Below are 27,988 nucleotides of genomic sequence, written 5' to 3' on the forward strand. Positions count from 1 at the left end.
CCTATTTAGGCACTGGATTTCATTTCTAAAACGTGGAAATTCTATTGGAACCAGGTGCTCAGCTTTAATCCTTTTCTAACCTCGGGGTGAGCTGATGAGGAGCCGGTACCCGAATACTTGGGCTCACGCTAGCAGAATGCTTCCTTCCTTCCCTCTTTCTTTCCTTTTTAACTCCACACGGGCAACACGCTCGCTCAAAATATGCAGCCCGACCTGTTTCCAGAACTGTCTGCAATTCCACAAGCAGAGAGAAGCCGCCGGCTCGGGTGTCCAGAAAAAGCAGGCAGATCTGACCAACGGGATCCGGCGATTCTAAAACCGGGCCACCGCTCCTGCAGGCCACGGGGAGCGGGTGCCCAGGCCGGAGACTGAGCTCCGCGCGCGCATGCCCGCCGCGCTCCGCTCCCCGCCGGGCCCGCTCGCCTGCCCGCCGCCCCGCCACCAGGTGCCCGCGGCGCCGCGCTCCCCGCCGGCCTGAGGCTCGCCGCCCGCCGCCCACCCGCCGGGCGCCCGCTGAGCTCCGCTCCCCGCCGGCCGGCTCCCCTGTCCCCGCACACCCACAGGCCCGCTCTCCTCTCTCCCCGCCGGCCTGCCCCCCGCCCGCCGCCCCGCTCACCAGCTGGCTCCCAGCGCGCCCGGCCCTGCCTCGGGCGCCCTCGATCGGTCTTCACCCCGTAAGGAAAAGAGGTTCAACATTCGTGCACACTTCGCCCGGCCACGCGCAGACACCATAGGCCCGGTGCTCGCCAATGAAGTCTCCCTCCGGCTCCGGTGACACCGCCCCCCGCACACACTCAGCTGCTCGGCATTCCCTGCTTTCTTAATGAAAACAGGAAACCGGCAGCTTGTGCAAATGTGGGTTCTCCGTCCCAGGCGTCGCCAGACATAAAAATAAAGCCCGCAATTTAAACCTCTCCACACAGAGGTTCTGTGTCCGCCGTACCAGCCACTTCGTCCCCGAAGAGTTTGTGTGCCGGTGTGGAAACTAAGCAGCCTGGGGCCTGGGTCACCTGAGGAAGTTCCAGGCACAATGGGCGCCACTGTCCCCTGCGGGAAATCTCAGCACTGGGCTCATAACCAGTGACAAGCAGTCATCCTTTGACAGTATTAACCTCAACCGCGCCTGTGCCACTGATGAAAAGCTCTTCAAAAACAAACACCAGCCCCCACCTTTTCCCAGCTACAAAAGTAGTCCATGCTTATATTTAAAATAAAATAAAATAAAATAAAATAAAATAAAATAAAATAAAATAAAATAAAATAAAATAAAATAAAATAAAATGTAAAGTAGAATAGAATAGAATAGAATAGAATAAAATAAAATAAAATAAAATAAAATAAAATAAAATAAAAATAAGTAAATAAATAAATAAAATAATCCCGTACAGGCCATTTAAAGAATGAAAAAAGTCACTCTTCTCTCACCACCTAGTGGTAATATCAATACTTTGGTTTAACTCCTAGATTTTTCTGTGTTATCTCTTAACATGGTTATTTTACCCATCTGCAGTAGAAAAAGGTAATTTTTGTGTTCTTTCTTTTCAAAAACGCTTTTTTAAAATGCACTGATTTAATGTCAGGATTTGGAACACAACCAAACACATCACATTTTTCAGTGACATTTAACTGCCCGGCTCATTTTAGTTGTTTCTTAAATGCACACTGAATTATCCCCCAAATGAACTCTGGACTTCAAAATCTGGGAGTCAGGAAAGGTTAGAATTCAACCACGTTAAGGTTTGATCATTTCCTAATACTGCTTAAATCAGACTATCTTAAGTGACTTCTAATCCAAATTTTATCCTCCAGCAACTAAAAAAACAACCCGTGTTTCTCAAGGTGTCATTTTTATAATCAACTGTCCACTGTGTATTTCTTCTACAGTTAAATAAAGATACCCAGGGTCATTTTTTGCCTCCTGCTTTCACATACAATACCACAGATATGGCACTTAGAGGACCCTGAATGTTTTCCCAACTTTTCCACACGTGTATATCCTATCCCCCTGTGCTAGACTTTCATGTATCTTGAGCAACAAATTAAAAAAAATTTTTTTTAATGTTTTTTTTTATTTTTATTTTTGGGAGAGACAGAATGCGAGCGGGGAGGGGTCAGACACAGGGAGACACAGAATCCGAAGCAGGCTCCAGGCTCCGAACTGTCAGCACAGAGCCGGACGCGGGACTCAGGAACTGCGAGGTCATGACCTGAGTCGAAGTTGGATGCTTAACTGACTGAGCCACCCAAGTGCCCCATGAGCAACAAATTTAATTTTAAAAATTTCCTTCACTGCTCCCCCTTGCCAATCATATACATCAATTAGTAAGATGTGGAGAACAACATGGATGTTTAAAAATGTTTACTGAGGGAATCCCTGAATATACAGTATTACTTAATGAATTTTTAAGAACATCTTAATACTCTGTAGACAGAAGTTGTTTGTTCTACATAGCGTTCAAGACAGCTCTTCCATGAAGCTGTTTTCGGTGTTTTGTTTTTTTTTTTTTAAGTTTATTTATTTATTTAGAGAGAGAGCACAAATGGGGAAGGGGCAGAGAGAGAGAGAGAGAGAGAGAGAGAGAGAGGGAGAGAGAAACCCAAGCAGGCTCCGCACCACCAGTGCTGAGCCTGATGGGGGGCTTGAACTCACGAACTGCAAGATCATGACCTGAGCCGAAGCCGGACGCTCAACCAACTGAGCCACCCAGGCGCCCATCAGTGGTTATTTTTACACTGCAGAATCATGAGTGGTTGTATGTTGTTCTTCATATTTTATAAATTTTTACAACACCTACGTATTCATGTTTTTAAAAAGATTTATAAGTCACTGTTTGGAAAGCAGGAGAAATATATTGAAATCAACTCCGAGAAAATTCATTTGGGAGGGGGATGAATGGGCAACCATGGCAAAGACAGCTAGATGTTCCCCAATATGTGTTATTCCATTCTTTGACACTAAAAGAACTCCTGGTTTAGCTAGGCATACATGAAGATTGTATTTCCCTGGCTTCTTTTACTGTTAGTATGTCCATATGCAGAAATGTTATGAAACAGCGCCCCCCCGCTCCCGCCCCACCCAGAACCTCCCTTACAGGACACAGGAATAGCTCTCTGCCCTTTCTTGTTACTTCCTCCATCCTGCTGCCTGGAATGCAGATGTGATGACTGGAACACTAGCAGCTTCATTGGACCATGAGTTCACACATGTACGGATGGAAGAACAATGTGCTAGAAAGAACCTGGGTCTCTAAGAGCTTTGTGGATCAGAGCTATTATACCACCCCTGGAAAGCCACCTCTATACTTCTATGTGAAAGACAGATAAACTTCTCTCCTGTTTAGCTATTCGATGTGTTGGGTCTATGTTACTTGGAGCTAAACGGAATTCTAATGGATACAGCAGTCTCTCTCCCACAAAAGAATTAAGACCAGGGCAGCTGGGGGGGGGGGGGTCAGTCAGTTAAGCATCCCACTTCAGCTCAGGTCATGATCTTATGGTTCCTGAGTTGAACCCCGTGTTGGGCTCTGTGCTGAGAGCTCAGAGCCTGGAGCCTGCTTCAGATTCTGTGTCTCCCTCTCTCTCTCTCTGTCCCTCCCCTGCTCATGCTCTGTCTCTCTCTCTCCCAAGAATAAATAAACATTAAAAAATATAAATAAAGGCCAGATCTTGAAAAGAAGAAAAATGTTAAATGATTAACTGGGGAGATGTTATAATAAAACATTTTTATTATAAAAGTTTCATTAATTCAAGAGTAATTAGGAAAGTATAAAAACAACAGTTTAAGAAAAATCTCTAAGTGGGTTATAAAGAGACTCTTAACTGCCTGAAAACTCTTTAGGTGGGGCGTGGGGGGACTAACAGGGTTATGTCTGCTTATATATAGCCAAAAACCGCTGTCTATGTCTGCAAATTGAATCCTGAAAGTAACAGTTTCCAACTAAATATTCTGGAATCAGAGGTCTGTCCCTGGGGTTTACAAGAATTTTCTACATGTCTGGAAATCCAGTGGTGGAGACTGATCCAGGCACTACCTCTGCCTTCATTATATAGCATTTATTAAAAGCTTAATTGGGTGCAGAAAATGGTCCTATTCAGTGGAAAGAGTAGGAGGAAGGATTGTAAGAAATAAAAGGAGGTATAGTCTCGCTGGGAAATAAATGCCAAACATCCTAAACATAATGCTAATTGAGATCAGTTACAAAAGCATATTATGAACAAGAACAATATGATAGTATGTGAATCATTAATCAAAACAGAATGGAGTTAACCGAGGGCTGAGTTTTTAGGATAAGGTAAGTGATGACAGAGTGTTAAACAACAAGAGGTAGACGATAAAGAGCCAGGGCAGAGGCTGCTGGTGCAGCTGGAGGAAAGGGGTGGTCAGAAAAGAGGAGGATGGCTGGGCACCTAAGAGGCCACCAGACTCAGGCGCCGGACCGGGGCATCTTGTCTACTTATAGTCACCCTTAGTTTGCACACCCAGCCCCATGCTAAAGGTTAAAAGGCATCAGTAAAGATTGTCTTGATGCTGTGTGTGGATTAGACCAAGGTAGGCACAGAGTTTAAATTTAAGGGGACCAAGTGGAATGATATAATCCCCAAGTGTGAAATGTGGGCCAACCAAATAAAACGGTATTCCTACATTCGACTTACAATATTGATAAATAAAAGCAATCTTAGTCCTATCTATCCATCCACCCGTCCATCCATCTATCTATTGTCACTCACTATTTACCAGGCACTGTTCTAAGAGCTGGGAACACAGTGTGATGAAGGCTTACGGTCGGGGGGGGGGGGGGAGGGGGGGGGCGGGGAGGGGGAGGGCCGATGGGGAAAAAAACAAATAAAATGCAAGGCAGAAATGAAGAGGTAGAAACACCAGAATCTGTACTGTTGTGTCCAGGTAAGCAGATGGGCTGCTAAGAGCAGGTGCCCAGCTTCTTGGGTTCGCATCATCTCTGAGCTGACCTACTTGCTAAACATCAACGGTATCAGAGTCCCTCTTCCCCCTTCTCTCTCACGACCCAGTTTGTTCAGTTTGCAATTTAGGGTAACCAAACACCAAATGTGACAGCACCAACTAGAGACAATGAGGCCAAATTCCCTTGTGTTCAGAGAGAAGCTGAAATCAACAAACTAAGGGTAATTCTACTCTTTATTTATACATTCACCACCTATCAAACTTGGTGCTCCATGAGAGTGGCCCGATTTATGGCCTCCGGAATAATTTAAAATTTCTTTGCAGTTTTTCAGCATTAGTCAAGTGAAATGGAGATACGGATATCTCAAAAATAACTTTTTTTAAAGTAAGCTCTATGCCCAACTTGGGTTTGAACTCAAGACCCTGAGATCAAGAGTCGCATGCTCTACTGACTGAGCCAGCCAGGTGCCCCCAAAATAATTTATTTTATTTTTTTACTAAAAACATTTTTTTAAGTTTATTTATTTTTACGAGACAGAGAAAGACAGAGCGTGAGCAAGGGACAGGTAGGGAGAGAGGGAGACACAGGCTCTAGGCTCTGAGTTGTCAGCATAGAGCCCGACGCGGGGCTCGAACTCAGGAACCATGAGATCATGACCTGAGCTGCAGTCAGATGCTTCACTGACTGAGTCACCCAGGTGCCCCTGAAAATAATTTCCTTTAAATTAAGAAAGAATTATATGACCTTGATTTTTCTTTTCTTTTCTGGTGCAAACAGGTGATTTTATTGAAGCACGGGGACAGGACCCGTGGGCAGGAAGAGCTGCCCGATCTTGATTTTTCAAGCGAATTAAACTTACTTTCCAAACAATATTTGGTTTGGGCAGACAAAAAAATTTAACACACTCCCTGGGAGGTGGGAGATCAGACAGGTGGCGGTAAACTCGTCACGGTATTAACCTGTTTGTGGTGGTTCTCAACTAGGGGTCATTTTGCCCCCCAGGAGACATCTGGCAATATCTGAAGACGGTTTTGGTTGTCACAGCTGGAAGGGGTGTTACTGGCATCTTGCGGGTAGAGGCCAAGGTCGCCACTAAACATCTGAGAGCGCACAGGACAGTCCCACTCTCCCCGACAAAGGATCATCCAGCCCGGGATGTCAGTAGTGCTGAGGCGGAGAAGGCCTGCGCTCAAGGCAGGGGGCAGAGTAACAACCTCTCATAGAGCAACTGAGTGTTTGGCCACGTAAGTCATGGTGTTCGAGCCCCTCACCTCCCGGGGCAGGGGTGGGGGAGGGTGGGTGGGTGGGGGCATGACATCATGCACCAGTGACAGGGTGAAAAAAACACCACTTCTGAGTAAGAAAACATGACATATTTTCTACACATTCTACCACACGGAGCCACTCTTTAATAGGAGCAAAACGCACCAAAGGTTTCTGAAATAATATGTCCTGGTGGACTTTTAAATGGCCAAAACTTTGGTATTATTAGTTTATCTATTAGTTAGGAGACAAGGACTTCTTTGTGCCGATGTCACTGCTGCACATGCTCAGCCCGATCATTGACTGACGAACCACACCTTGAGAAATAATTCCACCCATGTGCCACCACTTCCACACATTTTATGGATTTTTCTTCACCAGATACTCTAACGTGACTGTTGAAAATGAAGAACTTTGCTAATTCTGGTAACTGTACTGTCTCTCCTCCCACAAAGCATGAAGGCTTTGTCCATGGAGCTGAGTCAGTCCCCGAAAAGCACATAATTATCCTGGATTCCCATGTTTAAAAGCAGCAGAGGGGCGCCTGGGTGGCTCAGGCGGTTACGCGTCCGACTCTTGGTTTCAGCTCAGGTCATGATCTCACGGTTCGAGAGTTCAAGTTCCCCATCAGGCTCTGTGCTGGCAACCGCGAGTCTGCTTGGGATTCTCTCTCTCTCTCTCTCTCTCTCTCTCTCTCTCTCTCTCTCAGCCCCTCCCTTGCTCATGCTCTCTCTCTCAAAAACAAACTAAAAAAAAAAAAAAAAAAGCAAGCAGAGTTGCAAGCATCCTACTGTTAGAAGCAGTAAAAAGATTCCACGTCAGCCAAGGCTGAGAGGCAGGAAAGAAAACCAGTAGGACGAACTCAGGGAGGGGTGGGGGGCAGCGGGGGAAGTTCTAGCCAAGCTAATTACTCCTAGCATGAGAGCGACTGAGTTCCAAATGAACTTTCCTAGGCTCGCATCAGCGGGACAGGGAAGAGAGCAAAGTGGAACAGATCTTCTGGACAGGTTTAACCTGAAAGTTCTCCCGACGACATTGTCGGCATCAAAACTTTCAGACCCAAGGACCTTCCCTGTACCAAATCCACAAGAAACACTATCGGCAGAGAGAACACAATACAAAGGAGACCAACGTAAGTGTTCCTCATTCTGCTTTAAAATAACGTGTGACAGATGAGATTTCCTCTTGTTCTTTCATTCGCCGAAGAGTTACTTTGACACCAACGCTTTGTCCCTCCCAGTTACCAAACCTCGCACGACAGAGACCTGCTAGGAGTCAGAACCTGTTTTGTCAAGCCCGAGTTCCTGTTCCGGGGACCTGCCTGCCTCCGCCCTGCCTTCTCCAGGTTGCAGCTGTTCTGAACAGCCACCCCAAGGCTTCGGGCACACGGGAAATGACAACGGTAAAGAAAGCGAAAGTGTTAAGCCACAAGTTCACAAGAAATCCCAGGCCAAGTGAGCTGTTGTACAATGAACTGCAAGTATTATACAGGCTTGGCTTGGTGAGAGGGCTAGGTTGTGAGACGGTGTGGTTTCTCGTGTCCGTAACTCTTTGCAACTCCTGTTGGCTTCTCCCTCTGAACGTTTAGACTTCCTCTCGCAGCCAATCTCATCTCTGCTCTTTTAACCAGTGCCCGCGGACACATCTTCCATGGTCTCCCATCACCACCCCTTTCCATCCCGGCTCCATAATCCCACACCCCATCAAGGGCAGGCTGATTGAGAGCAAATGCAACGACCAGACCGAAAGAAGGATTTTATGCTCCCGTTTGGCGGATATTTATCGTACCTACGATGGGCCAAACCCATGAGCTAATAAGCACGTCAGACACAGAGCCCGTTTGGGTCAACCTGGGAAGTACAGGCGGAGACGGAAGAGACCGGGGGAGGAGTGTGGCACGAGAACACCAAGGACAGAGCGGGGACCCCACCAGGAGGGAGTCTGGAGGGCCCCACCATAGCGCTGTGCTGAGGACCCCGTGCAGGGTGTGTGTCTGCAGGGTGGAGGGGAAGGCGGTGGGAGAAACTCTAGATAAAGAAACCGCACACCCACAACCTGTCACTTTCAGGCACCGAACAGAGGGGCTCTGTCCCAAGCGAGGCAGAGAGGGGACTGCGCCCCAGCCGTGCAGGGCCCTGGGAGGCACTCTTTTCCCAAGTGCCCTGGGAAGCTAGAGAAGGGTTCTCAACAAGGGAGCGAACTGCTCAGATCTGCATTTTAGTAAGACTGCTCCGGCCACATGCTGGAGTACGGATCACAATTCCCTTCAGCATCCTGCATCAGGTTTCCGTGGGTGGCTCCCAAGGCCCCGTGAATTTTTCTCTCGGTATCACACATTCCCTTGCACGGTGTGAGTTTTATTTATTTATTTTATTTTTATTTTTTTGCACGGTGTGAGTTTTAAAACAACTCGATGTAAGTGCTCGCCACAGTGTTAAAACCACCAGAACCTACAACGTGCGTTTGGGGACCTACGGCCTACACCTTCCCCAGAAATCCTGAGGAGGGAACGGAGAGGGTCTGACAAATCTCAGCCACTCTGGGCTGGACTGGGCTGGAGACCAGGGTCGGCTCTCGGGGACTCGTCCCCTGGAGCTCTATCCATGACCTCATTATGCTGCTCAAAAAGAAAATATTTTTCTTCAAAGCAGCGGATGACTCACTGTGGAGAAAAATGATAGGATTTCCTTTTCTGAAAGTCACTAAAACATGATAAATCTAACCTGGGGGGGACAGGGGTGGCACGGGGGAGGGTCCGACTTAACTGGCTCTGAGATGCAGGGTACAAACTTGGTGTGTCCTTGAAAATCTAGGACGGGAGCAGGAGGGACTTCAACGTGACTGTGAAGCGAAGACAGCACTGCCCCTGACACCAAGCAAGCGTCTCTGTGCAGGAGGGAGAGCGAGACAGGAGACAGGACAGCGCGTTATCACCTCCCTTTAGTGCTCCCGTCCCAGCCGATACTTTACCCACACCTGGCCAGGGGCCGGCTCACCCAGCAGGGAAGGCTAACGACAGAGAGGACAGAGTCTGGGAGAACGTAAGCAATGCGCTCCAAAAATCCAAGACTTCCACTCACTAAGCTGGTCTCCGACCAGCTCAACTTCAGGCCCCTTGAATCACCTGTCATAGCCTGCCTGCCCGACAAGGATCTCGCTGCAGGTGGCCCCTCCCTGTGGCCTGAGGTGCGTACAACATCTAGAACTCAGAGAACACGTGCCACCTGTCAGTTATTCTCAAATGTCGGTGCACCTCAGATCAGCTATTCATTTATTTATTTTTTATTAAAAAAATTTTTTTTAACGTTTATTTTTGAGAGAGACAGAGACAGAGTGCCAGCTGGGGAGGGGCAGAGAGAGAGAGGGAGACACACAATCAGAAGCAGGGTCCAGGCTCTGAGCTGTCAGCCCAGGGCCCGATGCGGGACTCGAACCCATGAACTGCATGATCATGACCTGAGCCGAAGTCAGATGCTTAACTGACTGAGCACCCAGGCGCCCCAGTTACTTATTTATTTATTTTTAAATGTTTATTTATTCATTTGAGAGAGAGAGACAGAGAGAGGCTCAGAGGGAGAGGGAGACAGAGAATCTCAAGCAGGTTCTGTGCAGTCAGCACAGAGCCTGATACGGGGCTCAAACTCACCAACTGTGAGATCACGACCTGAACTGATATCAAGAGTTGAATGACTGAGCCACCCAGGTGGCCCTCAGATCAGCAGTTTAGAGACAGCACCCACCTGGCTCAGAAGGTTTCTTCTGGCTTCTCACTGTCCCACTCAGGGAGAATTCCAGCATCAAAATACTGTGATTGATGATACAGCAGATTACACCCTGATGAATAAACCAGGGACCTCCGAGGCCATGATGTTCTAACAAATACACTAGAGTGCCAACTAACGAATAATGGAATTATGAAAACAAAATCATCACTTAACAGCCACTATAACAGTGGCTGATTTGGGAAGGAATCCTCACCACTGGACATAAAGCTTACGAGCAGAGACTGTGCTGAAGAACAGGTTATTGGGATGGCGTCTCACTACCTTCCCATAAAATACTTATCAATCACAAAGGGAAACAATGGTCGCTCTGCGGTGCAGGAAGCTCACAGACAACCTCATGGACCAGGCGGTCAAGGCTGACGTCACGCGACCCTGAGGGCATGCTCTTTCTCCGGTGTTCCTGCCTAGAAGGCATGGCGTGTGTCTGGAAACGTGGATGGATCCTACTTGAAAGGCATCCCGCAGAACAGAAGCTCTTTCTTTAAAACCGTCAAGGTCGTGCAAGAAAGGAAAAGGCCAAGAACTCTTCTAGGTTGAAGGAGACTTACAGAGACAAGGTATACACATGACAGACATGGAAAGAGACGGAGCAAATGTGGTAAAAGGCTAACCACTGGGGAATCTGAATCTGGGTTGAAGGAGGAGTGAGAATTTCTTTGTAAATTTTCCATAAGCGTGAAGTCCTTTCAAAGTCAATCACACATATACGTAGCTGTATACGCGGAGTCTAGAGAGGACAGTAAACTCTCTTCGCTTGTGTCTTTAGGGACATGAGTACAGACAGCCAGTCACCAGGAGCAAAGCCAAGACTCTGCTCATAGATGCGAATGAGGCAGCTTGCTTTTTTTGTTATTGTTTGGTTTGAGTTTTTTGTTTTTTTGTTTTTTTAAATCGGGGCCTGATGCCTCTGCTGTCCTGTATGACATATCCTTTGACCAATTTTACATCTGCTTGCGGTATCCCTGGCAATGCAGAAGGCTTCTCAATGATTAACCTTGCAGACTGATATGTCAGGAGCCCCATTAGAGGGAATAACGTCTAAAAGCTCCTTTCTGGGGCACTGAAGAGTCTTCAACAGTTTGGCCCCAAACCACCACCTCCCAGGTTCCTTCCCACCCTGAACCACAACCCACGGAACAACCTTCAAGCCTAACCACCTTCGCTCCTTCTTTTCCCTCCACCCGCCCCTGCCCTTCTCATCTGTCAGAATTAGCTGTGCTGTCCTGGCCCAACCCAACAGCCCATCCTTTGTCGAAGCTTCGCTTATCCTCAACTGCTCTGCCCTGGGAGGAACTGGTCACTTTCTTCCTTCTGTTCTAAAACACTCGGTCTACACATGCGGATGAGCAGGCGGGTCTTCCCCAACCAGACGGTGTCTCGGGCCATGGAGGGCGGGCGGTGGACAGGAACGCAGAATTTCTTTTTTTATCCCTGAGTGCTTGGCACACAGTGTGATCCATATATGTCGAAATGAAAAACTCCACATCTAGGCATCTACAGATTAATGAGGACCGGTGGAGGAAGAGACGTAATGATTAAGAGCAGGCACTCTGGGGCCAGACTGCCTGGGATTGAATCCTGGTCCTGCCACTTTCCAGCTGTTGGCAAGTTAGATCCTATTTCGGCCATATAATTGGGAAAATAACAGACCTGCTTCACAATGCTGTTGCAGACTGCTTAGATCGATGCCTGCGGTCTGTTATTATTTACTATGACTGATCACCCTCTGTGGCTGGGTGAAGCATCCCAGATGATCCAGAACGCCTCCCCTTCACCCTGCCTCTTCTCTCACACTCCATGAAGCTAGGGTTTGAGGTGTTTAGCCAATGAGTTTGCTAAAACTTTGAGGTCTATGTGGGATCTGGCTTCCGAGAGCGGATAGGGGAGATGTTGGCTGGGTCGTGCAGGGGATGTGCGTGTGGGAGCACAGGGACACGGGGGGCATGGAGAGCAGGCACCAGTTAAGGGGGAGAAGTCCTGGGCCAACACCAGTTATGCAGGAAGGAGGTAACAGAAAACAGGAGCAAAAGTAGACGGACACCCCCAATCTTCAAAACTAAATTATGGCCAGGGGCACCCGGGTGGTTCAGCTGGATAAGCGTCCGACTTCGGCTCAGGTCCATGAGTTCGAGCCCCACGTCGGGCTCTGAGCTGACAGCTGAGAGCCCAGATCCTGCTTCAGATTCTGTGTCTCCCTCTCTCTCTGCCCCTCCCCTGCTCACGCACGCTCTCTCCCTCTAAAATTACATAAATGTTAAAAAATAAAAAAACAAATAAATTACGGCCAAATTAAAACATTCCTTCCTCCTAAGAAGGGGACATGAGTAGGCACTAATTTTTTTGAACCATCTCGTGCTTCCAGCTCTACGGCAGCCCTAAGAGTAAAGCCCTCTTTAACACGCTGTGTGGAGACGTGTGCTTTCGGACCACGGGGCACATCTCTGTGACGGTCTAGGCTGGCTTGCCTAAATTGGGGAAGGTATACTTTTCAATAAAGAGGAACAGGAGCTATAAATATTTCCCAGGTCACTAACAAGCAATGGGCAGCAGGGGCCGGGGACCACACAGGGCAGAGACAAGTGTGGTATGCGTGAAACGAGAGGGCTGGTAGGACTCTGAGATTCCACGGAAGTTTCTTCCAGGCTATGACCCTGTGACCGTACTGCACTCACAATGTCACGACACCGCACGCAAGGTGCTCAAGCGAAGAAAGCGGTTAATGGTGGCAGGTGTCAGACCAGATGAGCCCAGACAGACAGTGCCCGTGGCCTCTTTCTTTGCCCCTTTCATCCCGTAGCACCTTCCCTGACGTGTCGCATCACCCGGCACGGCCCAACCGGCCCCGAACGCGGCCCCCCTTTGCTGCATCATCAGGTCTGGCCCGGGCATGTCGCCAGAGTCCAGAAGCCAGGCTACAGGTGAGCGGCTGGGAGGGAAGAAAGCGGAAAGGGTTACGTTCCTGGGAACGGAATGGGCTGTGTCTTAATGAAAGGCACTTTGTGTGAAGGGGGCACGTGACGCTGCAGGGGCCCTGAGGTTTACACAATGGCCCTCTTCTCCAGTGCTCCGTGCCAGCGCTCAGAGGCGACGACTCGACCCCAAATGGGTCTCGAAGTAGGGCCCTTCACCCACGGAGGCACTGCTCTCTAATGTTCACCACCTAACGTGATGAGACGTTGCTGAAATACAGACTGAAATATCTGTCACGCATGCACAGGAGAGAAGTAGCCTGGGGACCAAGGGCCGTTTCTTCAGAACTTTCTTCAGAAACAAGCATGTCGTGCTAAGTGTAAATATAGGAAATGTGGCAGTTCAAAGGGTAATTCTGTGGAAAGCAGAGGAGTCACACAAGCCCAAACACTGGGCTTTTCTAACAAAACAGCTTGGGTTTGGGGCGTGGGGTGGTGGGGGGACAGAACTGAGGTAAACTGTATGAATCACAGCCCTTACTTTGTTTTATAGTGTTTATATAAGAGCAAGAAGCCAGCTTTAAGGCACCCAGAACGGTTCCCCATTCGAAACACAGAGCTGAAAACAAATGACCAAAAATGGATTTAGCAACAAAAAAGGAAATTCTGGAACTGAAATACACCATCAATGCAGAAACTCAAACCGTAGCATCTACGTACAACCTTTCACTCCCACGACAATGACATCTTTATGTTGAAGCCACAGCTAAAGCTGAAATGATCAATGAACCTAAAACCAAGTACCGAGTTTTCATTTCCAGCTTGTAATAAAAGCAAATATTTGTCATAACCTCTAGCGCGCCCCCCCCCCCCCAAACTTCACCCTCTCCTCTTTTTTTCTTCTTTTGGGCTTTCTTACTTACCTACCCAGGAACAAAATAACTATGATTTTCAGCAAGCAGGAAGCCAAGCCTCCAGCATACTTCCCTCGTCATTAAAGGAACTATACACATTAGCAGGCAGACAGCCCAGGAGCTGCTGGAGAGAATTTATTTATACCCATTTGGAATTTCCTGACCAACTAACAGCCTGCTGGCTGCGGGGTTTCATTCCAGCACTCCAGGCGTCAGTGAGACAGCAAAAACTACCACCCAACAAAGTTGCTAGCGAGGATCTTAACAACAAATAAAGAGGTGGAGACAGACCTCTCCTGTGCCCCTTCCTATTTTTCAAACACGCTATCCTCATGTTCTTTAAACATGTGAAATGCTAACCTAAAAGTGTAGCTGCAAACCAACTAATTCTAGGAAGAAGTCAGAGAAGCAGCACATGTTTTCTGTGCACCACCCCCCACCACCCTAACTTATTCCCTCCCAAAAGCCTCCCTGTTAGAAGAACTTTTGAGCTATGGCTCAGTAGCCATCTGCTGAAGGAAATGATTCAGTCGAATGCTGAGCCCAGGCTGGGCTGGAGGCAAGTGGTTCCCCCGCTTGGTTTATTCTTCTGTAATGCAACATGTAATTTGAAGGCTAAAAACACTCCCGGTTGTAAACCACAGACCCAAGCCTTTTTTTCAAATCGCTTTAAACATTTTTATCCAAAATCAATCATGTGACTTTCAAAGACACAGACTTAGTTCCCAAACAAGTGCATTCTGTCTTAGGATGGTAACATCTCTCAGCAACCTTTTGTTTCTGTTTTAAAACCTAAGAATGATGTGCTTCTCTAATGGAACATTATTTCTGAGAGAGAGAGAGAGAGAGAGACAGAGTGCGAGCGAGCAGGGGAGGGACAGAGAGAGAGGGAGACACAGAATCCAAAGCAGGCTCCAGGCTCTGAGCTGCCAGCACAGAGCCCGATGCGGAACTTGAACCCACGAACTGTGAGATCATGACCTGAGCCCAAGATGGATGCTTAACTGAATGAGCCACCCAGGCACCCCAAGAAAAGGTACTTTAAAACCTGCTCTTCATTTGTTCCTAACAGCACTGGATAAAAGTGACTCTAGTAGGGGGCGCCTGGACGTCTCAGTCAGTTAAGTGTCGGACTCTTCGTTTCAGTCAGGTCATGATCTCATGGTTTGCAGGTTCGAGCCCCACGTCAGGCTCCACGCTGACAGAGCAGACCCTGCTTGGGATTCTCTCCCTCCCTTTCTTTGTGCCTCTCCTCTGCTCTCTCACTCTCTCACAATAAACAAATACATTAAAAAAAATAGTGACTCTAGTAGAACAAGATTTACTGAACTCTGTCTATGGGGCAAACAAGCAAAACCCGTTCTAAACAAAAAAGAGAGATTAACAAAGATTAGGGTGACTCCAAATCACCTGCTTTGCAAAATTCGTAACAGCGGACAGCTATGCACAGAAAAGCCAAATTTTTTCAAGAATCCACTGAATTCGCCTCGTGTGACTGGTCCATCTGAGTGCCTGTACACGTCCTGAGTCTCACTCCATTTACCTTCTTGTTCCATCTTCCTGACACACCGCTGGTGGCTGGATGCTTATCTTTGGGACATACACCTTTCTGTGTGAAGCTACAAGGACTCAACTTTTTTAAGAGGGTGTGGGACTCATTTGGGCTTGTTTTATGAGAAATGAAAAAACGGATTAAAAAAAAATGAAGAACAAAGCTTCGAGTGCCAGACAGTCTGAAATACAGGGTCCAAATAATTCCAAATTATTTTATCCAAAAACACCTACATTAGATGAAAGATTTGAGTTACGGGGCATCAGGGTGGCTCTGTCGGTTAAGCATCTGATTCTTGGTTTCTGTTCAGGTCATGACCTTACCATTTCATGGGTTCGAGCCCCACATCAGGCTCTGCACTGACAGTGAGGAGCCTGCTTAGGATTCTGTCTCCCTCTCTGTCCGCCCCTCCCCCACTCATGTATACACGCACACGCTCTCTCAAAATAAACTTAAAAACAATTCTTCCTCTTTGGTGAGCTTCAAAATGAGCTTATTGAGATATTTACATACCATAAAATTTGCTGATTTTTTTTTTCAACTTTTTTTTTTATTTTTTTTATTTTTGGGACCGAGAGAGAGACAGAGCATGAACGGGGGAGGGGCAGAGAGAGAGGGAGAAACAGAATCGGAAACAGGCTCCAGGCTCCGAGCCATCAGCCCAGAGCCTGACGCGGGGCTCGAACTCACGGACCGCGAGATTGTGACCTGGCTGAAGTCGGACGCTTAACCGACTGCGCCACCCAGGCGCCCCAAAATTTACTGATTTTTAAAAGTGTATATATATAGTTTGGTGAGTTTTAGTAAACGTATACAGTGTGGCATCCACACCCACAATCCAGTTTTAGGAAATGTCCATCATCCTAAAAATTCCCTCGGGCTTGTTTTAGCCTTTGCTTTTAACAGAGAAACATTTTTCTCCGGACTTAGGAGAAAATTCTGGTATTATTCAGGCACACTATTATATTCCAAACTAGGTATTATGATCAAAAGCCTTGTTCTTAAGAACTAAAGGGATGAATCTGAACGTAGTGTTTCTTAATCCTGTGAAAGAGGATTCTGCTCCATTTTTATTCCGTAAACATTGTGTTCTGGTTAAGAATATAGCTTATTCTTACTCTACAAGGGAGACTGGGTGGCTCCGATGGTTAAGCGTTCGACTTCAGCTCGGGTCATGATCTCAGGGTTCTTGAGTTCAAGCCCCACACCCGCTTCAGAGCCTCTGTCTCCCACTCTCTCTTTGCCCCTCCCCTGCTTGCGCTCTCTCAAAAGTAAATAGCTGAAAGCAATTATTTCCTATGCGTGCTTCCATTAAGCAGAAAAGTCATAGTATACAGATACATATCTAGTCCTTTATGACGGGTGACAGAGGATGGAAACGGTGAACAATAAAAACAGGAATGCCTTCTGCCTGGAAAGTGCCAGTCACACAGTTTCCCTCTGCCGGGAGAGAAACACACCTGTTGGCCTTCACTCTCTTTTAATTTATGTACAAAAGAAGCATCCAAGCGAACCCTGGGAGAACGGGGATGTACTTTCCTCTGATAGGTGGAAAGCAGCCGGAAAGGCTGACAGCCAGCGTGAAGGGAAAGAGACTGTAGACAAAAGCCTTCTGTGACACCAGGCAGGCCGAGGGCACTGATGGTCTTTGTCCCCTGGGTGGCCGCTGCGGGGCACGGAGGCTGCAGTCAAGCATATCTGAACCCACAGTTCTAATGCTTACTTAGCAGGATTACTGCATCGAGACTTTTATCTCTGGGGGGGCCTGACCCCCAGTCTAGAGGTAAAACCCAAGTTAAATGAAGTAGGGAGTGGTAATGGGGAATTACACTTTGGACATTTTAAGATGCAGATTTCCTGACACACCCTGCGTGTACCTTCCTCCCCCAGTACGTTCCTCTTCTCCCGGTGACTGATTACTAACGTGCTTCCGGCCTCACAGACATGGCACTGTGCCCCCATCTATCCCGACCGTCCAGTGCACACGATTCTTCCGGACCACACTGTTCGAGGCACTTCATACAAGTGCGAATGCATTTCAATTTCACCAGCACCCTGTGAGCTAAGTATGGTTCCTGGTATTTTACAGATGCAGCTTACGTCATCTATATTGCTCACTCCTCCACGGCTGTGTGAGTACTACCCAGTACTGAAAAGCCACTTACAAAGTATAGTCTTTTCTATACCTCAGAGGGCAGAGAAAGATGGGGGCGGGAGATGGGAGCGGGAAACTCTGAAGGGTAGGGAGAAGGAACATGCTTTGGCTTGGACTGTTCCTTCCCCTTCTGTATTTACATTTAAAAACTATATTCCCCTTACTCTTTCCTTTTAAACAGATGTATGCACCTGTCAGAGATTGAGCCCATGCCCTCATCTTACAGCTGAGTCAGGACTCTGGGCTGCAGCGGCCACAGCGCTGACATCACTTCTAGCTTTCGGGGCAGAAGTACCAACACTGGGACGTCCCGGACCAGCACCCTCCGTGCCAGAAGTTTTCAACCCCACTGCACAATTAAACTGCCTGGGGCTGTTTTCAAAAAACGCTGAGCTGCCCGCCCCCCACCCCAGTGAATCAGAATCTCCTGGAGCAGAGCCAGAGGCATCAGCATTTTTAGAGGTTCCCCAGATGAGTCTATACCGAAGCCAGAATTAAGGTCCTCCGCTTTAAGCCAAACAAGGTCTGCATCTCAAAGTGTGTCTGGCTGAGGGCCAAATTGGGGGCAGCCCCTTAACCATACAATCACCCTCAGGGTCCAGATGACAAGTTCAAACACCCTCAGAGTCCAGGCCAGTCACTGAAAGGAGGGGTCCAGGGCAGCTGGGGCGGGGGGGGGGGGGCGGGGGGACCAGCGAGCACCTGTTCCCTCCAGCTCACTTGGCCTGGGGAAGAACCACATCCAGCAGACATCTTTGACCTTTCAAGAGAAGCTGAAGATATTAGTGTTTTTATATGAAATTACCGAATTTTAAAAATCTTGGCAATTAAATTAAAACAAAACCCTGGGTTGGCCAAACAGAACTCACTCCCAGGCCTCAGTGTGACACAGCACGGGCTTCATGGTACCCATCCGGGATCCAATTTCATTCCTGGTCCCATTCCTTTTCTTTTCCCATTTTCCAGGTGACCAACTATTTTTCTTTCCCATTTGATTATTTTTGAAAGATTTTATTTTTAAGCAATCTCTATACCCAACGTGGGGCTCGAACTCACAACCCCGAGATCAAGAGTCGCACGCTCCACCAAATGAGGCAGCGAGGCGCCCCTTCTTCCCTTAAAAAAAATTTTGTTTTTACATTTATTTATTTTTGAGAAACAGAGTGAGACAAAGTGTGAGCGGGGGAGGGGCAGAGAGAGAGAAGGAGACACAGAATCCGAAGCAGGCTCCAGGCTCTGAGCTGTCAGCACGGAGCCAGACGCGGGGCTCGAACCCACAAACTCTGAGATCATGACCTGAGCCGAAGTCAGACGCTCAACCAAATGAGCCACCCAGGTGCCCCCTTCTTCCCTTTTTAAATTAACTAGAGTCCTTACTGGAGCAAACCATAAAACAGATTAGAAAAACAATGTTAATTGTGCTGCATATTAATTTAATCACTTTATGTTTCACTTAGCTCTGTTACTATTACGATGTTTCATTAAAAAAAAAAAAGATATAGGAGTATATGGGGGGCTCAGTGCATTGAGCATCTGACTTCAGCTCAGGTCGTCATCTCACAGATCATGGGTTAGAGCCCCATGTCAGGCTCTGTGCTGACAGCTCAGAGCCTGGAGCCTATTTAAGATTCTGTGTCTCTGGCTCTCTCTGCCCCTCCCCTGCTCACATTGTGTCTCTCTCTCAAAAATAAACACACACACACACACACACACACACACACACACACACACAAAAGATGAAGACAACAGCCTGGGATCCTTACCACCATTCCTCATGAAGGTAAACTTAAAGTGCAGAAGTGCTACGTATAAGAATTCTTCTTAAAAAGAGACAGACTGAAATCAGGATGCTGTGCTATCACTCTTGAGGAAGGCCGGGGTTATTTCTGCGATACTGTAGATGTGCCTCCCTCCCAATCCCTACAGAATTCAAACTCCTTACCATGCTTCTTCACCCTTCCTGGGCTCTCAGAACGGAGATGGACTGACACACAAGCTGATGTCTAGGCTGACTCCAGGGAGGGAGAGCCGTGGGAGGAGCTCCCTTCCACATCCCTGCCAGCTCCTTCTCCACCCACCTCTGCCACAGCCCTTGAAGGGGATTACAGGACAGGTCCAGCGAGGGCTTCTAGCTCTTTCTAGGCCTGTTAGGTGTGTGCGGCGTTGGGGATTGCAGGAGGGTTCCTCCTTTACATGCCTGGATTTGAAGGATGTGCTCTTTCTAAAACTTACGTGTTTTAGAAAGGGGAGATTTTCCAAAGAGAGGCCACAGTCACCATGAGGAGGGTGTGCCCATCAGAGGTGTGGCATTCTGGCCAGGAGAGTGATATTAGGACAAGGACACTGTGGATGATGGGCCTATGAAAAAGGCCAAAAAAAACACAAAAAACAAAAAACAAAAAAAACCCACCAATCTTCTGTCTTTGTTATACCTTACTCAACAAAGTGCATTTCCTCGAACACATGTAAGTCTTAACACCAGAGTCAGAATGATTTTCTACACGACAGGCTTTCTTCACGGTCTGGGGTGCCCCATGGTTATTACTTTCCTCAAACTTATACAAGAGACTGTCTCACGATATACTTTCACCTAGGTCTTGAAATCAGCTTTGAAAACAGCCCATGACAAAATGGATTGAGAGGTGTGAAAATAAATAAGGAGATTAAGACTTTAAAATAGATTACCACAAAGACCATAACCACCTCAAACAAGAACAGTCTATTTAATATTCATTTATAATTAAAATTTATAGTTGATAATGATTATAATTTATTAATTATAATTTATTTAATAATTATTTATTATAATTAAAGAACCGTTTATTACCTGCCACCTAAAAGGGGTCAGAGATCTGTAGACACCTCCCCAAGAGCACCGTGGGAAGAAGGCGGGCCGAATGACCAGCCATACTCCCAACCTGAGAGGCCACCAACTCGGTTTCCCAACCACGGTTCCAACCAGCCTGCCAAACCAGACTAGGTAACAAGCCCGGGGCAAAAGGAAGCGACTGGAGCTTAACATCCTCTCTCTGGCTGGATCCTCTCTCTGGCTGGGTCGCTGACAAGAAAGAGGCCATGGAAGCTAGAAAGAACTTTCCAAAGACCTTTGACAATAATCTTCCCTGGACGGCCACATTATATCTGCTCACCTTGCCCCGGAACCCAAGGCACTTAACAGACAATATCATTTCAAACAGACCTTAGAGCACGTGATGGGGAGAAAGGAGATACGAGAACTTGCACTCAGTGGTGAGGTAAGAGGAGGAAGCCTGTAAGCGAGTGTATGCCACAGACTGAAAAATACCCAGGGGCCCAGGCTGGGAGAAAACCGTAAAAGGTGTAACGATGTAAGACGGGCAAACGGCAGGGCTCAATTCAATCGCACAGAGATGCAAGCAGGTCCTGTGCCCGTGTCTTGCTCTGGATTCGAGGCCCAGTGTTATGCCAGCACGAAACAGGTGTGCTGCAAACAGGTGCTGCTCGAACGTGGAGCCTGAGCAAGCCACAATGGGCACACCTCGTTGCAGATGACGTGGCTCTTGCCTCTGGAGGCCTCCATCCTGACAGACAGGTGAGGCCCACAGCCCTAACTCTTAATGAAAAGACAGGGCTCTCCAGGAATAAAGAAGAGGAAGGGGTGAGGTCCTCCTGGGAGCAACTGAGAACACCTGTTAGAAGAAATAAGTGAGGAAGGTCTTGAGGGAGGAGGAGTAGGTATGGGAAAGAAAGCCAGAGCAAGAGGACAGTGCTTTCTTCGAGCAAGCCCCTAGGAAGCGAACAGGGCAGGTGGGCAGGAGAGCAGCAGCGGGGACGGTGCAGAAGCCCCAGCCTGTTCCACAACTCTGCCCAGAACTGGTCTCTGGCTGCCTGGGGCCCTGGAGGGCTGGGAAGGCGCCCCATGATTTTCCCAGGCATCAGGACCGAAGAAACAGAAACAGATCATGATTTCTATCCAAGGAAGGTCAAAAACAAAAGCCCAGAGTTAAGAGGAGGGAAGAGAGATTAAAGTTCGTGAAAGCGAACATGTTTGGAGAGACAGAAAGAATAATAGAAGTATAGAAAATCCAATGATCCTTAATCTTGCCAGCCATCCTTAACAAAACAAAATCACAAAGAAGGGAGAGTAAGGCAAAGAAAGACCAACTTTCACAGGACCTCAGGGCTGGTCCAGTTCACTAAAAAAGGGAAACAGCCATCCCTCTGCCAAACGAACTTCTGTGTAGTCATTTAAAAGTGAGCTACTGGGGGTGCCTAGGTGGCTCAGTCGGTTAAGCCTCTAACTGCGGCTCAGGTCATGATCTCGTGGCTCGCAGGTTCGCGCCCCGCATCAGGCTCTGGGCCGACAGCTCAGAGCCTGGAGCCCGCTTCAGATTCTGTGTCTCCCTCTCTCTCTGCCCCTACCTTGCTCATGCTCTCTTTCTCTCTCAAAAATAAACATTACAAAAAAGTTTTTTTTAAATAAAAAAAATAAAAGTTCGTTCGACTGAATGAACGAACTCATTGAAGTATTTTTACTGAGTTTTCTGTCATTCCTTCTGGTTGTTCCAAAACTGCACCCTGATTTATATTCACCACTGTCTGCGAAGTATTTTTTTCATATGAAAGTGGCCAGAGGACAGAAGAGCAAAGAATAATGCCCCAGAGGGGAAACCCCAGCTTTGAGGCCCCTTTACCTTTACGGAAGATTTCCTGTTTGGGGTTTTTTCATTGAAAATCAGTCGGCTGAGGGGCCATAAGTTCGAGGCGCCCCAACAACGTCCAAGCAGCCCTGTTCAGGGAACCCACAGCTGCTGCATGTGTGAGTGATGCATGAGACTGTAGAAGAAGGTGCCCAGGAACTGGTGGGATTCCTTCCCACACGGGGTGACAGGGAGCCAAGCACAGAAGCTTAGGATGTGAGTGACTGCTTCCCCTTCACACTGCCAAGCTGCTGTCCCTGGGACAGACTTGGAACCCGTGTAAAGCGTGGTGCTAATGGAAAAGTTGGCGGTACAGGGCATCGGTGTTTTGCAATTTTTTTCCTGTAAGCTACATTGTTGGAATGGTTTGACATGCAAACCTCTCCCTCCACCCCTACCGGCCCACAGACTTCCAGCTCTCCACCCTGGTACGCGACAACAATCAGCACATCATCGGGCTGACTCACCACCTACAGGGGCGGGGTCCCGGCTGGGGTCCCCGAGGCATAAAGCCCACAGGTACCGATGCCTCCTTGGCCAGCTCGTGGGAAGACAAATCATTCTTTGTTCTCCCAGCTGGACGGGAACACGCCAGAATGTGCTGTCTCCAAAAACATCTCCGCGGCGTGTTCCTGAGATGTGTTAATACATCCCAGTCAATCAATTCGGAATGCTGGTGGAAAAGGAAATCAACCAGCCATACGGGGTGGGCGCACGGACGTAGCCGAGGAGGACACTGACAGCAGAGGAAGAAGGAACATTTTCGGTAATCAGAGGAAAGTGAGAGGTGACGCATGTAACTAAGGGTGTAAAGATATTATGCAGCTGGGCTAATCAATGCTTAGAAACATCATCTCTCTTATATTTCATGAGTCCGGGGACATCCTTTTCCTCTTCTTCCGGGAGACCTGGTGTGCCTGCCGAACAGCAACACTTAAAATGCCTTCACTTTGTGGGCAGTTAATCTGAGAGAAAAAAGGCAGAAGTGGGCAGGGATGGGAAAATCTGACAGCACAAGCTGAACCAATGTTTTCACAAAATGGTTTGCAAAGCTGATGGGATTTATTGACTGAACCAAATATTGTGACACTAAATTCAGAAAAATCACATGATGACCTCTTGATTCTACCTAAAAGAGAGCATGTCCAAAATACAGAAGATCCCTCTGGGGAGGCAACTTGTTCACTTAGATAAGATCATGAAAAAAATACCTAAAATACACACAGTACTTGCTTCCATAAACATCATGCTAAGCAGCAGCACCTCCTTTATTTTTTTAATGTTTGTTCATTTTGGGGGAGAGGGGCAGGGAGAGAGAAGGAGAGGGAGAATCCCAAGTCCCAACCCCAAACTGGATCTTGAACTCACAAACCGTGAGATTATGATCTGAGCTGAAATCAACAGCCAGACACTTAACCCACTGAGCCACCCAGGTGCCCCTAAGCACCGCCTCTGTTAAATAAGGGCTCACGGGGGCACCTGGGTAGCTCAGGCAGTTAAGTGTCTGACTTCGGCTCAGGTCATGATCTCAGGGTTCGTGGGTTCGAGCCCCACCTCGGGCACTGTGCTGACAGCTCAGAGCCTGGAGCCTCCTTCAGATCCTTTGTTCCCCTCTCTCTCGGCCCCTCCCCCACTCACACTCTCCCTCCCTCTGTCTCAAAAATAAATAAACGTTAAAAAAATTAAAAATAAATGAATAAATAAGAACTCACAAGGTGAAACTTTACCATGCCTACAACCTCCAACCCAGCTGGGAGAAAAGTTATGGGTCCCTCAAACCTGGCCTGTCACAAACAAGACAGATAAGTGCACACAGATTCAACTTCTGGGATAAGAATGCTTCCTATCAATCCCATAATCTATCCATTGACCCAGTTTTCATTCATGGTTATAATCTGCTTTTCTTATCTGTTGGTCAGAAAGGCCTTCTGAATATTACAGAATATTATTTAACCTCATTCCAAGAGCTGCTAAGATTAGAAATCTGGTCAGTATTAAAAAAAGAACCCTCACGAGAGCGGAATACTTATTTTTAAGTAGTGAGATCACTTGTGCACTTAGAACTACCAGCTGAGATCATGAGGAGACACACATGGGCTGCATGTTTAAACATTTCTTGTTGCCAGGATTTACAGCGAACTGCAACCCAAACCAGAACCAGGCTTAGCCTCTAAAACTGCACACTGGGGCACCGTGGCGGCTCAGTCGGTTACGCGTCCAACTTCAGGTCGGTGGTGATCTCGCGGTTTTTGAGTTCGAGCCCGGCGTTGTGCTGTGTGCAGACAGAGCTTCAGATTCTGTATTTCCCTTTCTCTCTGCTCCTCCCCTACTTGTGCTCTCTCGCTCTCAAAAATAAACATTTATATATATATATATATATATATATAGAACATGAGCATACTTTTCCTAAAGCATATGGAAATGAGTAAATCAGCTGCAGCTCATTCCAAAAATATCCGGCAGAGAAGCCAAGAGAGGAAAAACAGAATCAACCAACATTTTTTCCAAGTGAGAATTTCTACAAGGGTTTGAATGAATCCTATCAAATCTGATTTCCTGGTTGGGTCTCCTAGGAGGTTTTGATGAGAAAAGTCTACTCAATGCAATTTTTAGGTATGTTGCCAGGAAACAGCAAGAATTTATAACCTCTGTGAATTCGAGAACTATGCTGATATTCTTTGTGCCAGAGCAAATCAAACAGCCCTGTACAGAGAAGGACCCCAAAGCAGCAACTGCGAGCTGAAGTCGCTCATTTTCCAAGCCCACACAAACCCTTCTCGGGAACTGCACAAAGGAGATGAACTGGAATTATCTGGGGCACAGAAGGCAAACCTGTGGAAAAGAGGCTAATGAGCTAGACTTTGGATGGGGTTGGCTAGCCCACCCAAGCTCTTCAAGAAAGAGGGAAGTGCAGAATCAGAAATAAATGCCAATACTCACGATGGGAAGTCTGGGGGGTAAGCAAGGCACAGAATATTCAAATCCTGTAGGAAAGGCTGTTTTAATCCTTTGCCTCACTCTGCAGCTTTAGAAAGAGAGCAGGAGCTCAAGTTTTTAATGTAGCGCATCTCCCTGCTGGGCTTTTATTGTGTGTGTGTGTGTGTGTGTGTGTGTGTGTGTGTGTGTGTGTGTGTGTTTCCTTTCTTCTTGGCACCCAGAGAGCATCTGGGCAGAAATCTCCAAATGGAGGGTGTATTTGTGCCTGATGCCGGGAAGAGCCGGGATCTACCCTTCCCACATCCACGTGGGCTGTCTCTCGCTGCAAGATAAGGCATCTTTCCTTGGCTTAACCAGAGTTTAATCGCCTGTCTGAAACCTGAATGATGCTTAACCCATTCTGACTCGCTTGAGGTCTGGAACCACAACGCCCATAAGGTGAAGCTGGCTGCGGGTTAAAACAGAAGCCTTACTCAGGTCACGATCTCGCGGTCCGTGAGTTCAAGCCCCGCGTCAGGCTCTGTGCTGACAGCTCAGAGCCTGGAGCCTGTTTCAGATTCTGTGTCTCCCTCTCTCTGACCCTCCCCCATTCATGCTCTGTCTCTCTCTTTCAAAAATAAATAAACGTTAAAAAAAAAAATTAAAAAAAAAAAACAAAAAACAGAAGCCTTACGAGGTGAAACAAGCTAGCCCTGAGGAGGGAGGGACCCTTCAGAAGCTCTCTGGGGGCCGGATGAATTCTGCGGTTCTGATTTAACCAGACAGGTGGAACTCTGAAAGGCAAGGCCTCCTATTTGTAGTGGTCTCAGCATTTTATTTGTTTATCTTTTCATGTTTATTTAATTATTCTGAGAGACAATCCCAAGCAGGCTCCGTGCCACCAAGCACAGCCCCATGCAGGGATCGAACTCACCAACCGTGAGATCTTGACCTGAGCCGAAACCAAAGGTCAGACCCTTAACCAACTGAGCCACCCAGGTGCCCCTCGGCATTTTAAAAATTAGGAAGTTCGAGGGTAACTACTACTTTCTTAAAAAAAAAAAAATCTTCTGAAACACCATCACTATGTAGGAAAATACATTATTTCATTTATAAACTCTAGGGTGAAATTAGCCTTTAATAAGCTAAAAACTAAGTTTCATTTAAAGTTGAAATGTATAATTAAGATCCAATTATTAAACACACCAAAGGAATGGTGCTGCACGCTATACTAAATACGAATATGCCTGTTACTTTGGCTCTTAATTCACACTAAGAAAAAATACCTTTTCACCATAACTTCTATCAGGGAGGACATTTTACTGGTGACTGGCCTACTTTTGGGTTTCACGTAGTTTTCTCAACTATATACCTTCCCCTTGATCTGTTTAATCAGAACATCACAGACTCTACACTTCTGATTTTTTAATGCCAACAGAATGCGGGGAACAAGGAAAACTGCTGTGTTCCGCTTCTGGGTTAGCCATTAACTAACGGTGTGAGTTGGGCAACTTGTATTCTGTGGTCTGAAAGTGGGGACAAGTGGAATCAAAAAGATCCCCGTTGGCCCTCACCTATGCTTTTATGTCAGACAACTTCATTTCTTCCCTTTGTTTTTCTGCTACACCACTCACAGGAGACCCCAAAGGACTGATCAGAACACGCATTTAATCCTTGTGCCGACTTTTCCAGGACACCCTGAAAGGTCATGGAGGGCAGCCCCAGCCTCTCATCAGCTTCCGTTCTGCCTTCGGAGAACAGGACTAAGACCCAACACCACAGACACACACAACGGATCTCGCGCTTGACCATCAGCAGGCAATTTCGCTATCGGGTTCACCGCAGTGGGCTCAGAGTTCTGTTTGAGAAATGCTGCTGCCCAGGAAAAATATTTACACAATCGAGTGGGCTGCACGGCACGGCAGTGTTCGACCTGCTCAGCCAGGAGCCTGTCTTATCAGCGGCCTTTGTACCTCATTTAAGATCCACATGGCAACAAAACCTGGAGCCAGGTAACTGACCAGAAGATCAAGGTCTTATGAAATTGATTGTATGAATTTAAAATGACCACCAAATTTTTAACGCAGTTCGGTAAGTATTGTAAATAAGCAAATATATAGCTATCTGGAAAAAATAAAAAACTAACAAAGGCAAACAAATATTAGCAAAAATAAGGCTGGGTGATGGGAGGCATAAAATGCTACTCTCTAATACTCATCTGTTGCTTTCATTTATTTAACTTTCATTAACAGTAATATAAGTCTAGCCTTAAAATCACCGTATCTATGCACCCCGATGTTTAGAGCAGCACTATCAACAATAGCCAAATTATGGAAAGAGCCCAAATGTCCACAAGTGATGAATGGATAAAGAAGATGTGGTTTATATATACAATGGAATGCTACTTGGCGATGAAAAACAATCTTGCCATTTGCAACAACGCGGATGGCACTGGAGGGTATTATGGTAAGTGAAGTAAGTCAGTCAGAAAAAGACAGGTATCGTCTGTTTTCACTCATATGGGCAATTTGAGAAACTTAACAGATGACCATAGGGGAGGGGAAGGGAAGGAAAAAATGAGATAAAAACAGAGAAGGAGGCAAACCATAAGAGACTCTTAAATACAGAGAACAAACTGAGGGTTGGTGGGATGGGGGGTAGGGGAGAGTGGCTGATGGGCATTGAGGCAGGCGCTTGTTGGGATGAGCACCGGGTGTTGTGAGTGATGAATCATGGGAATCCACTCCTGAAGCCAAGACTACACTGTATGTTAGCTGATGTGATAAACAACACACACACACACACCGAACAGGAGAATACCTCTGATTATAGGAAAAAAAAAAAAAAAAGGGAAAAAAAAAATCACTGTATCTGATGGGACCTTGTACAGCGG

The 27,988-nt window shown here is 47.1% G+C and overlaps 1 protein-coding gene across 3 annotated transcripts in view; it reads right to left on the minus strand.

Moving 5' to 3' along the window:
• Positions 1 to 27,988, minus strand: part of KANK1 (KN motif and ankyrin repeat domains 1) — a 208,732-nt gene that overhangs the window by 33,623 nt on the left and 147,121 nt on the right. Inside the window, exon 1 of one of the 3 annotated variants that reach the window (XM_060610381.3) lies at positions 214 to 494. The exons of the other annotated variants lie outside the window; for them this stretch is intronic. The gene's annotated coding sequence lies outside the window, so the exon portion shown is untranslated. Of the gene's footprint in view, positions 1 to 213; positions 495 to 27,988 lie in introns of those variants that run through there. 3 annotated transcript variants of the gene reach the window in all.

The sequence above is a fragment of the Panthera onca genome, chromosome D4, assembly GCF_046562875.1.
Source record: "Panthera onca isolate mPanOnc1 chromosome D4, mPanOnc1 haplotype 2, whole genome shotgun sequence".
Taxonomy (NCBI): Eukaryota; Metazoa; Chordata; class Mammalia; order Carnivora; family Felidae; genus Panthera; species Panthera onca.